The sequence below is a fragment of the Wolffia australiana genome, chromosome 10 (assembly GCF_029677425.1).
Source record: "Wolffia australiana isolate 7733 chromosome 10, ASM2967742v1".
Classification (NCBI taxonomy): domain Eukaryota; kingdom Viridiplantae; phylum Streptophyta; class Magnoliopsida; order Alismatales; family Araceae; genus Wolffia; species Wolffia australiana.
The window spans coordinates 3,222,954-3,231,819 of record NC_135844.1 but is presented as its reverse complement, the minus strand read 5'-3'; the positions used below and the strand labels follow the sequence as shown (position 1 = coordinate 3,231,819).

Below are 8,866 nucleotides of genomic sequence, written 5' to 3'. Positions count from 1 at the left end.
TTAATGCAACCCCCACCGAATATGAATTTTCTGCTTCGCACTTATTTCTAATGGGTTGTATTTTTGTAATTTCGAACTGAAGATTCATATGCTTTTCCGAATGAAAACATATTTTAATGGCATTGTTAAAGGCTTTTCTGAGTTCTGCGTGTATTTATTCACTTTATCTTTCTTCACATTGTGTCACTATTAGGGTATACATTCAGATGTTCTAGCCGACGACGTCTCAAGCCAGAGGGGTGGACTGCACCCGCCTCGAAGCTGGTCTTCGCCACGCACTTCCTCGATGTTATTTGATGGCAGCGAGGACAACTCCAATACCGCTCCATCATCGTCATCGGGGAGGGGGGGCTGCTGGTGGGACGTCGACGTGCGCACTTCACCGAGCACCTGTAAGGTATCATTTATGTATCTTTTCATTTTATGAACATGGGCATGGACGAGTGGGATCTGAGTGTCATTGGGATACTTATACACTTATAAACACTCCACTTATCTAAAAAATCCCCTTGGGTGGCTACCAGGGCACGACTGGATCGGTCTACTGGCACAACTGCAAGGTTAGCCGTACCCGGCACCGTGTTTTTTGCCAAAAAGAGAAAAAAAACATTCTGATGTTCTAGAATGTGGATATCTAAACAGACTGGGGGATGGTATTGAGAGAAAAATAAATCACTATTTGAAATGATCTAGATGTCTGATTGATCTCGAAGTTGGAAGGTACTTTTGAATCTATCCTGCCATCTATTTCTTCCAGAATATATTTTTCATGGAGTGAAAGGAGTGGGAAAAATTGATTTTGGAGCTTCCCCAATAGTGGTTGGCTAGAAGCGACACAAGTAGCTTGGAGTTCAATTTCATATTCACGTTGAACAAAAAATGTTAGTTTCAATTTCATGATTAATTGAATTTCTTTCTGTTTTGTTTCAAAGTAACTTAGAATGGTATAAATGTACACGATAAATTAAAAAACCTGGCCATCAAGATATCACAATATAGTTCAAGATCCTTCATAAAATCCATAAAAATCTTTAGGCTGTTGTGAATTCTAAGTTACGCTGTTCGCGATTGCGAATTTTATGTTAAATTCTTAAACTTCACCTTGCTCCTTTTGTTAGATATCAGTTCCACCTTATTATAACATTTTCTCTCTGTATAATCCAATTCTTCCATTATCTGTCTTGAGTTCTCTCACTTTGTATAGTGTCATTAGAAACCCAGCATCTGTAGCTTGTGGGTAGGGTAGGTTGTGCGGTATGGTCCAAAAATTTGCTCACCTGAGGAAACTATGTGATCACACAAGAATCCTAAAGTTCTTAAAAAATGCATCACCCATCGCATAAATACACATTGTGGAAGGCCCATTATTGTGATTTAATTTTTGTGTTAATACAAGAAGAAAATTATAGTTCAAAAGTATCTAAATAACCATACTTAGATATTCCAAAGAAAGTTTAGGTAATAAAATAGCTATTGGAATGAAATTAATTTTTGAACTATTGTATTTAACCTCTACGCATACAGAGAGTACAAAGAGAGAGTACGTAGGTTATAGAGAGAGTACACAGAAACAATACGTGGGATTTAGAGAGAATACATACATAGGAAGATATAGTGAAAAATAGAGGGATTACAGAGGGGGAGAAACCAATTTTCAATTGGATACATTTTTGAAGGCAACTTTTTATTTAGATTGAGACCTTTTGATAGATCCAAAAATCAACATACAACAATACAATGGCACCAAACGCAGGCTGATCAATAAAATATATTAACAGCTGCAAGTTTTCAATAAATAAAATGAAACATAAGTGTCTGGTTTCACCTGCGCATATATTATGATTAATAACTGGACAACAGATGGGAGTGGTGGGGAATTAAACAATTTCCTCAATGCGGAGGAGGCCACAATGTCTCAAGATTTCCATTGGCTCTCCACAATCCCACCCAAAATCTTAAATTTGATGAATCGAGAAGGAGGTCAGTGATACAGGAAATCTTCATGTATCATTTTCTCAAAGCCGGCCAACGCAAAAACATAACAACCAACCACAACCATCCCAAAAGAAAATGCTAGTTCATGTTTAAAACGCATGAATGAAAACGTCACGAAAGAACTGAAATCATCTTCAAGCATGAGATTAAGAAAAACAACTGCAATAACAACAAGAACTTACTGGTTATCCCATAAAAAAGTTGAGAAGCCTGGGATCTTGTCTGACCGATGCTTTCTGACAAAAGAATTTGTTATTTTACTAAATATATTCGTCATGAGCGACGATGACAAAGTCCGGTGACACAATGATGGATGTGGTGATGAATTTTTTCAAAATCCTGGGACGTATGATGGAAGGGAAGATATGTTGAATCTCTCATCACGTTCTGTACCAGACTTGCTGCTGCCTATGTGCGCACAATCAGAGTATTTGAAACATTCCCCGGCAACAAGAAGAGTTGCTTAGCTGAACTGATGATCTAACTCAGGGCGCGTACTAGAAAAATTTACCTCACTATATGATACAAGAGAACAATAAAATGTAACAAAAGAAATGGAACACCGCTATGTAAGACGGCGCATGGAGATCGGAATGACATATATACCTTTCTATTGAGGAGACACGGGGGAAGGAGTTTCAAAAGAAAATGGCTGGCTGAGAAACCCGAAAGTCACGCCGTTGCCCGATAGTGGGGAAGATATACGCGAGTGATTTACGGCATGGTACAGATCTCAAAGGCATTCTCTCCCATAAATATTTAGAGCCCATTGTTTGCTTCATTTCTTGAAGAACCCTTCCACGAGTTCTTGAGATGATAGAGAGAGATAAAGAAAGAGAGAGAGCGAGATTTGAAGAAGAGGGCTGTAGAGGACGATGTGTGTCAGGTATGGGCGTGGTTTTCTATACCGAGATGCTGCAGTTAATAGTGGCACTTCACCGCGCACCTAACGCGGTGATCGACGCAGAATTCTCAGGGTTTATTGTTCACACCCCTGGGGACGCCAGCGGCCATCAGCACTACAGCGACCTCAGAGATAAGGTTGAAAAATAGAAGATAGTCCAGCTATGTTTCTCCTACTTCGGGACGGGAGGGCAGTGGCGGCTGACATTGATGAATAGGTGCGCACACCAGACTTGTCGTTGCCTAGGTGCGCACAATCAGGGTATTCAAAACATTCCCCGGCAACGCAAAGAGTTTCGCAGTTGAACTGGTGATCTAACTCTAGATGCATACTAGGAAAATTTACCTCACTATACTGGACAAGAGACCAATTAAATGTAAGGAAACAAACGGAACACCGTTGAGTCAGACGGCACATGGAGATCGAAATGACATATATACCTTACATCTTGTTGTGAAAGGGGGGGAAGAATTTCAAAAGGAAATGGCTGGCTGAGACACCCGAAAGTCACGCCGTTGCCCTATAGTGACGGAGATATACGCGAGTGATTTACGGCATGATACAAATCTCAAAGGCCCAATGGGCATTCTCTCCACTAAAAATTTAGAGCCCAGCGTTTGCTTCATTTCTTGCAGAACGCTTCAAGAGAATTCTTGAGACGGCAAGAGAGAGGCAGAGAAAGAAACATATAGAGATAAAGGGAGAGAGAGAGAGCAAAATTTCAAGAAGATGGCTGCAGAGGACGATGTGCGTTCGGTCTGGGCATGGAACTTCCACGCTGAGATTCCGTAGTTAATAACAGTGCTCCACTGCGCTCCTTATGCTGTGATCAACACTGAATTCCTGAGGTTTAGCATTCATGAGGTTGCTGTTGTGCTGATCAGAGAGAATGTCGAAAGACTGAAGATAGTCCAGTTTGGTTTCTCCTACTTCGGGCTGGGGTGGCCGCGGTGGCTGACATGGATGAATCTCTCATCACGTTCTATACAAGACTTGCCGTTCCCTAGGTGCACACGATTAGGGTATTTCAAACATTTCCCGGCTACGAGAAGAGTTGCGTAGTTGAACTGATGATCTAACTCAATACACGTACTGAATTTACCTCACTATACTTGACAAAAGAACAGCTAAATGTAACGAAAGAAATGGAAGACCGTTGAGTGAGACGGCGCATGGAGATTGGAATGACATATATGCCTTACGTCTTGTTGTGACACGAGGAGAGGAGTTTCAAAAGAAATCGGTTGACTCAGACACTCGGAAGTCACGCCGTTGTCCGTTAGTGGTGGAGATATATTCAAGTGATTTAGACACGATATGAATCTCAAAGGCCCAATGAGCATTCTCTCCAATAAATATTTAGAGCCTAGTGTTTGCTTCATTTCTTGCAGAACCCTTGCACGAGTCCTTGAGACGGCCAGAGAGAGGCAGAGAAAGAAACAAAGAGAGATAAAGAGGGAGAGAGAGTGAGATTGAAAGAAGATGGCTGTAGAGGATGATGTGCGTCAGGTTTGAGCATGGAACTTCCTCGTGGAGATGCTGCAGTTAATAGCGGTGCTCCACCTTGCACCTTATGCCGCAATCAACGCTGAATTCCTGGGGTTCGGTGTTCACACCCCCACAGATCTCGGCAGCCACCAGTACCACAGCGACCTTAGAGAGAACGTAAAAAAAGTGAAGATAGTCCAACTGAGTTTCTCCCACTTCGGCCCAAGATGGCTGCGGCGGCTGACATGGATTGATCTCTCATCACGTTTTATACCAGACTTGCCGCTCCCTAGGTGCACACAATCAGGGTATTTGAAAGATTCCCTGGCAAAGAGAAGATTTGCACACTTGAACTGATGATCTAACTCAGGACGCGTACTAGGAAAGTTTACCTCACTATACTAGACAAGAGAAAATTTAAATGTAACATATGAAATGGAAAACCGTCGAGTGAGACAGCGCATGGAGATCAGAATGACATATATACCTTACAACTTGTTGTGACACATGGGGAGTAGTTTCAAAAGAAATCGGCTGGCTGAGACACTCGAAAGTCATGTCATTGACCGGTAGTGGTGGAGATATACGCGAGTGATTTAAGGCACGATACAGATCTCAAAGGCCTGACGAGCATTCTCTCCACTTAAATTTTTAGAGCACAGTGTTTGCTTATTTTCTTGCAGAACCCTTCAACAAGTTCTTGAGAGGGCGAGAGAGAGGCAGAGAAGGAAACAAAGAGAGATAAAGAGAGAGAGAGAGAGCGAGATTTTAGGAAGATGGCTGCAGAGGACAATGTGCTTCAGGTCTGGTCGTGGAACTTCCACGCCAAGATGCCGTAGTTAGTAGCGGCGCTTTACCACGCACCTTACACCGTGATTGACGTGGAATTCCGGGGGTTTATCGTTCACACCCTAAGGGACGTCGACGACCATCATCACTACAGCAACCTCAGAGCGAATGTCGAAAGACTGAAGACAGTCTAGCTGGGTTTCTCCTACTTTGGGCTGGGATGGCCACGGCCGCTTGTTGGAACCTAGCTCTCTTGTTTCAACAACTCACTCAAAGAAGAGAAGCACGGGCACTCACTCGCTTAGTCTCACACAGAGAAAAAGGTTTTAAGCCCTCACTCTCATGATCTCACACATAGAAACAAGATGCACGAACACTTTGAGAGAGGAAGGAACCTTGATGCACACAACATACTACAACAATGGAACACCTACATATTTATAGGCACTCCCCCATAACTGCCTATTGGTCTAAACTCAGCATCGCCACTCACCTGTCCATGTACTTGGTCTTCCAAGAAACCCAGTTGATGGCGCACGTCATCAAAAGTCGTCATCGATGTCATCCGCGCTGCACGCCCTTGACGTTGGAGACCGGGTGAAGCTGCTCAGTTATCCTTTTTTTGTTTTCTCATCACTCTCTCATGTGCTTTGTCTTTTCTCGTTCTCGTCGTCGTGTTTTGTCACTTTTGCGACGTGTTCGTCTGTCCGGCGTTTCACCATCAAGGGGAGGGACCTTCCCCCTTGCCTCTCCCTCCTTTGTCTTTCCCCATTCCCTCATCTCCCCTTGTTTTTATGTCTTTATCTTTGTTTGCAATGAGGGGAGCCCATTTATAAGGGCTCCCCTAATGGACTCCCCCTTTATGGCCCATGTTAGGGCCCATCTCTTCCCCCTTTATAAGGGAAGAGAGGGCGCCCTTAGAACGCAGACCAGGAAATATCGAAGTTGTGTTGTGCGTTATTTTTTCCTTGGTCTCAACTTGTGAATAGAGAAGAGAGGACGGAGGAAGAGATATTGGAGGAGAAGAAAGGGAGGAAAACTGGGCAGACAAAGGGGGAACCGTCCCGTTCCCCCCTCTTCCTAGCAGACCTTGGCATGATCACCCCTCACGATTGAAGCAGGATCTCCCCGCTCGGTAATTCCTGTGAGAAGATCTCCCGATAGCCATGTTGCCGTGGGAAGGAAATTGTCCCCCTTGTAGCTCCGGCGAAGAATACTCCACCTGCCGTCGGGTGCAATAGGAAATATCATCCCAACACCCAGGATATTCCGACGCGACTTGTCGCGTCCGACCAGAGGTACGAGAAGGAAAAAAAGAATTCTCCCGCCATTGACTGAGAAACCACCGTCGCTGGGGGGAAATCCAATGTCGCTGCAGGGAAGTTCTTAGGCCGGAAATTCTCTCGCTGCGGAGGAATCCACCGTCGGCAACTTTCATTGGGAAGGGGGCCCACCGTGACCCACGGCCCGTGCAAGTCAACCATTCTCTACCTCCCGGACGAATGCTTTCCCCCCCCTTCCCTGCACCATTTGACCACGTGAACGATGCTGTGGGAGGAGGATTAAACATGGGAAATTCAGACCAGGGGATTGTTGGATTAATATCTTATGAAATGGTCTACGAGGGGGGGGGTGTGAATTAGACCATTCCCTGTTTTTCTTTTACTTTTTGTATTATTATCCTCCTGATTTCTCTACCTATTTTCTAATTATAAAGAAAGAAGAAGAGGACACCCAGAATTTTTATACAGGTTAGGGCTAGTCCCTTAATCTTGTCCCGGGATATCCAGCCGGAGTTTTAATATGTCCCTAACCTAGTTTTATAGCCCCCCAAGCTAAAAAATAGCCTGGTAATAGGGATACACGGATATCTCCTATATAGAAATTGAAAAACAAGAATGACCTTGAGCCCCCTTAGCTTTTGAAGGTATCCTCGCTTTCACTTCTTCTTCCAGTGGACCACTCAAGTCCTTCTCAGCTTCCAAAAACTGCCTTTACTCAAAGTAGTATCTCTATTCTCACAAGGGCTGAAAGAACTTGTGAAAATATTGAAAAACTTGTCTTCAACTTTCCTGAAAAGTTAGCTAACAATATTCCAATTTCAACATAACAATTTTCACTTGAGTATGAATATCTGTTAATCCTTATGATGTAATTTTCAATCACAGTCGATGCTTTTCACTCACAGAGTTAAGAATGCAGTATCTATTCTGATGACCACAGAAATTTATTCGAATATCAATTTTTGATTCAAAACTCAATGATGTTCAACACTCCACAATCACAAATACCAAAAAAAGATTTCTATTCTTTAGAAGTTAACTCCTGCACGAGAAAAGTAATCACAAAATTCAGATTATGGTAATCCCAATTTCGGATTCGGTTAGAGACTATCAAATTTTCAATTTTTGGATTATGAAAATCACAAGAATTATAATATTCAACTGGTAAATGCTCCAAAAAGTGTAGTTTACAATATCTTGTTTCAGCTCACCAAAGCTTCAATAATTTCAGCTTAACAATGAGAAGATTTCAGAATGCCAAGTTTTCAAGAATTTCAGCAAAGAGAAAATTTCAGATCCTTAACTGTTTCAGGACTTTTGAAAATCAATTTGGAATATAAAGATTCTAAAACGTTGATTCAACAGCCAAGTTTTTGGAATTTGATTTGAAATACAAGGATTCTAAAACGTTGATTCAACAGCCACGATTTTAAAAATTTGATTTGAAATACAAGGATTTTTAAAAGTTGATTCAACAGCCACGATTTTTAAATTCAATATAGTATAGAACGATTTCAAAACACTGATTCAAATATCACTATTCTTGAAACCCTATTTGTAATCGAACGATTCCAAAAACATTGATTCAAATGTCACATTTCTTATAATCAAATTCGTAATAGAATGATTTCAAAACGTTGATTCAAATGTCATGTTTCTTGAAATCAAATTCGTAATAGAATGATTTCAAAACGTTGATTCAAATGTCACATTTCTTAAATTCAAATTTGTAATAGAATGATTTCAAAACGTTGATTCAAATGTCATGTTTCTTGAAATCAAATTCGTAATAGAAGGATTTCAAAAGAAAAGAAAACAAATCGAGATCACAAGCCTGATTATAAACGCAGATGTTGTGCTCTTCAGAGTTGTATTACCGGCAAGATTTCAGCTCTCCGTTGCCCCGAAAAGCAATTTTATCACCAAGACTTTCCAGAGTTCTCCAACTTCCTTGCTCTCTTTTAGTCTTCACGCCTGTATATTCTTCACACTACTTTTTCGTGCTTCTTTCTTCCTTTTATTTTGCATCCTTACTTTTGTTTTTATTTTACAAAAATGCCCTTGTAACTCTTATCATAACAATAATTTCTCTTGACTTTTTACTGTTTTTGAAATTCATAAAAATTCACAATCTAAAATCTTCAGGGATCAGCCTGCGTCCAATCTGAGAGTCACCGAGGATCGACGGCCGACACGCGCACCTGTACAACTGCCGGCACAATCAACGCCATTGCTCACGATCGTATTGCCGGACCACTCTGCTCGTGCTAATCCGCCTCAAGGAGAGCTCCCGGGATGGCCCGACGCTTGAGCCAGCTCATGCTGATGCCTCGCGCTCTCCACTCCGACTCTTTTACATAGAGCTTGGACAACATCACTGCTTGTTGAGCTGCCGTGATCTCTTCGG

At 42.0% G+C, this 8,866-nt stretch overlaps 1 long non-coding RNA gene across 1 annotated transcript; it reads right to left on the bottom strand.

Annotated features, from left to right (window-relative positions):
- Positions 1–6,905: 6,905 nt before the first annotated feature.
- LOC144708694 (uncharacterized) lies at positions 6,906–8,433 on the bottom strand. The gene is made up of 2 exons (XR_013582834.1): positions 8,337–8,433; positions 6,906–7,501 (listed from the first exon to the last, which is right to left on the bottom strand). It is a non-coding gene; the product is annotated as an uncharacterized LOC144708694 (long non-coding RNA).
- Positions 8,434–8,866: the final 433 nt, after the last annotated feature.